Source organism: Cynara cardunculus (assembly GCF_001531365.2).
Source record: "Cynara cardunculus var. scolymus isolate 2C chromosome LG 17, CcrdV1, whole genome shotgun sequence".
Lineage (NCBI taxonomy): Eukaryota > Viridiplantae > Streptophyta > Magnoliopsida > Asterales > Asteraceae > Cynara > Cynara cardunculus.
The window spans coordinates 22586768-22590981 of NC_037544.1; the positions used below are offsets into that span (position 1 = coordinate 22586768).

The 4214-nt window shown below is 35.8% G+C and overlaps 1 non-coding gene across 1 annotated transcript; it reads right to left on the minus strand.

Moving 5' to 3' along the window:
• Positions 1-1195: 1195 nt before the first annotated feature.
• On the minus strand, positions 1196-1302 carry LOC112501357. The gene has a single exon (XR_003067488.1). It is a non-coding gene; the product is annotated as a small nucleolar RNA R71 (small nucleolar RNA).
• Positions 1303-4214: the final 2912 nt, after the last annotated feature.

A 4214-nucleotide genomic window follows, 5' to 3' on the forward strand; every position in this document is an offset into this window, starting at 1 on the left:
ATCTGACAAATGCTATACTCCTACGGTGTAGGATGGTAACACTGTGTTGTGCTAGGATTCACGACGTCTAACATAAATGATATCGTATCGATAGCACGTTGACCGGTGTGTGCTCTTGGGAGGCCGTCTGACCCGATAGTTTATATTGTCATAGTTATATTAAATTATTTATTGATTTTAGATAATTGTGACAGGAATCCTATGTCACCTTTTTGCTGAATCATTTGTTTAATGTCTTAATCAACTATTGCACCTTGTGCTTCTTCTTAAGACTGATATTTTCCTTAGTTGTTAATCAAATCACCCAATTTTAGATAAATCAAATCCCTCATTTCGCCATCTGAAACTAGTTTTTATAAATTGGACTTTTGAAGAACTTTACAAGCTATCTATGTGGGAACGATATCTGGTACTTATATCATTATTACTTGTTACGAGACGACAGTAGTTCAAGGTGTATACTTGCGCCGAGTTCTATTTTTGTGTTGAAATCTAAGGTTGAATAAACCGACGAGCAAGTTTTTGGCGTCGCTGCCGGTGATAGCACGCTAAAGTTTTTCTTTTTAAAGTAAAGTTTATAAAAGTTAGTTTTTCACCCATCTTTTTGAACGCACCGTGCATGCCAAGGCTGTCGCACGGTGAATTTTTTCCACTTGATCCGGATATTGAGCAAACTTTCAGACAAAGAAGAAGAGTGCAAAGAGCTCTTCGAGCTTTAAACTCTGAAACAATGGCTGAAAATGTGATTATTGACGGAGAAGGTATAATTAGAAATGAACCAAATATTCCACATGAGGATGAGGCTCAAAACATCTTTCGTCTTGCAAATGCTAAAAATGGTGGCATTATGGCATATGCTATTCCTAACTTAACTCAACTGCACACAGGGATACGTAAGCCTACCATTGGTGCCACCCATTTTTCACTTAAACCACTGATGTTTCAAATGCTTCAAACAAACGGCCAGTACGCTGGTTTATCTTCTGAAGATCCTCATTCTCATCTGCGTTGTTTATGGAAATCACAGACTCTTTTCTCATCCCTGATGTTTCAAACGATACTCTGAGGCTAAAACTTTTTCCATTTTCACTAAGGGATCGAGCAAGAGCATGGTACAATTCTTTGCAACCAGACTCCATGGAATGAAATGACAGAAAAGTTTTTGAAAAAGTATTTTCCACCCACGAGGAATGCTAAGTCCAGGAATGAAATTTGTACTTTTAGACAACTGGACGATGAAGCAGTTCCTGATGCATGGGAAAGGTATAAAGAGCTGCTGAGAAAATGCCCTCACCATGGCATTCCGTACTGCATTCTTTCATGCTTTTCCCCCAGTTAAAAATAACTAAAAGCAGTAAAAGTGGAGCCGTGAAAACTCACTAGTTTGCAGATGAATATCCAAGGTTTTGATGAGACTTAGAGCACCAACATCCGTACTAATGTCCTAAACACCCGAAATCCAATAATTAGATCACCCATCGGGTCACGATAAAGATAAAGCAATATTATATCTTGTATAATGCCAATAAACCCTTTTTGGGTTAAAGTCGATGCTCCTTTTTTTCTAATTGTTCTTAAAAAAAATAACCCAATATTTAATTAAATAAAAGGTTTTTGCACAAAAAGTTGATATTTGGACAGAAATACAGATTTTGTTCCTAGACTCTTGTTTCACCAATAATCGTCAACGGAACCTTCCAAAAATCATTTTACTTTTAACTATTTTTTTAACCACAAAAGTCACTTTTGTTAGACATCTTTTGTCTAACAGCATTATTTTTGCTCCTAAAGTTTTATATAAAACATTTAAATGCTCCAAAACTCAATATCTTTGAGTGAGACCCGAAGTAGTAAAACAACAACTAATCAAAACAAACTCCAACAGAAATCGAATATTTTGGGTTGAAAATAAAGAATACAGTCAACATGATTGTTAGAAGCAACCTATCAGTTCCAAAATGTCATTTTTATTGGTTAAAAACTACATGCAATGTGGTTTTATTCCATTTTCTTGAGTTCTAAGTTCATAGATCATAGATTATCATCATTTTGAAGACATTCTCATGTCTTTGATGAATAATCTCCCATCTTAGATTTTTCCAGAAAATCTTTGAGCTCACAGCGAAGAAAGGAATATAAAAGAAATGAAGAACATTAATGGTAAAATACAAAGATAATAAAACTTATCTTATTACCTTTTTCTTGCTATCTTTTGAAGGTTTGAATGTTCTTCTAGGTTTAAAGATTCAAGGAGAATTTTTGGAACTTGGATTCGGCTGGTGGAAGATGAAAGGTTTAGAGAGAGGGAAAGGAGAAATGTCAAGGTGAAATGAAAGATTTTCAAAAGAAGTGGGGTTTTTATATGAAGGCAGAGGGGCCGGCCCATTCAAGGCCCAACCATCATATTTTTATTTTTATTTTTCTTATACAAATACAGCCCAACAAAATATAAATTCAAATGCATTTTATCAAATACCGATATAATTATTCACTATTAAATCAAAATTCCTAATTTTGTAAAAAAAATTATTTATACATTCAAATGAAACTTTTATATTCTTAAATTGAATTTTTATAATGTTAGACCCCATAATTCATAAATGTAAAAGTAATGAAGAACAATAAGTGATGAAGAACCAGAAGACCAATGAAGACGTTAAGGCAGAATTGATCAAGTCTGAAAAACAACCAGAGGGTCGATGAACAACCAGAGATGTGATGGAAAGAGCATCTTCATCACCCCTCTGGTCAACAACACTTAGAGTTTTCTTCAGCAATTCAACCAGAGGCATACGATGAAAATATGAAGATAAGGTTGAATCATCATTCCATGGAAGACAGCTGGAGATAACTAATCGGTAGCTGGACTTCAAGTTTATCTTAATTTATAGATTATCCATAGTTTAGATAAACTTTATCTGTTAGTAGAAGATTAGCTAAATAGTCTCACTAGATAGTTATCTTCTAATTAGCCTTCTAGTATATATAGGTGATTACGCCTATTGTAAACAATGTCGCTTTTTACGTTTTTCATATTGAATAAAGTGAAATCATTGGCACTCAAGATTGTTCTTTGAATGTTCATACATTGTTCTTGAGTGGTCATCATTTTGTTCATTAAAACACTATAATTTGGTTATTCTTAACTTGATTATTAGTGTTATTGAGAGATCTTGGATCAACAACTGGTATCAGAGCCAATTGATTGTTTTTTTCCAATCAAACGATCATCCAAAATCTCTCAATTCACGTTTTTCATAAAATATCTTCACCAAAAACGTAAATTTTCTCTCTTCTAAAAATCTTCAATGGCCAACTGGAATTCTGCGTATAGTGTTGACTCCCTCACCAAGCCTCCAACTCTTCAACGAGAAGAGTACCCGCAATGGAGAATAAAGATGGTAAACTTCTTGGAAGGAATGGACAGGAACCTCCTGCGATCTGTAATGGTGGGTCCTTACATTTCACAGACTCTTGTCCCAAGAGTCCCAGGAATAAATACCACAGAAGAACTTCCTGCATACTACATTCCCCAAGGATGAGAAAAACTGGGATGAAGACGATATTGAGCGTGTGGAAACTGACAAGAAGGCCAAGCGATTAATCATAATGGCCATTCCCAATGAAATTTTTCAATCCCTGGATGCATGTTCCACAGCAAAGGAATTATGGGATGAGCTGGCAAGCCAATTGGAAGGAGGAGCAAAAACAAAGAAGAACTGTATAGCCCAATGTCTCAATGAATACACCAACTTCAAGGCTCTTCCTGATGAACCGATTCAGAAGACATACGATCGTTTCAACACATTGATTAATCAATGTCATTGAAACGATATCTCCAGAACAAAGGAAGAAAACAATGTTTTATTCCTTAAAAGTCTCGGCGATGAATGGACACAGTTGTCGATGTCCCTTCAAGCAAATTAGGACTTAGACGGCTGGTCACTCCATGACGTATACGGAACGCTTGCTGCACAAGAGAACGATATCATGAAGAAAAAGGTGTCCATCGGTGGACCCCTGGCTCTTGTAGCTGAAGAAAAGGACGTTTCAAGGACCTCCACCAGAGATCATAAGAAGAAAGGAAAGAAAGCACTGGTGGTAGAATCAGAATCTGAAAACAAAACTTCTGAATCAGATGATGATATTAAAGCCTTTGCCAAATTTCTGGCTTTGATTACAAAGCAGTTCCAGAAAAAGTTCATCAAGAAACC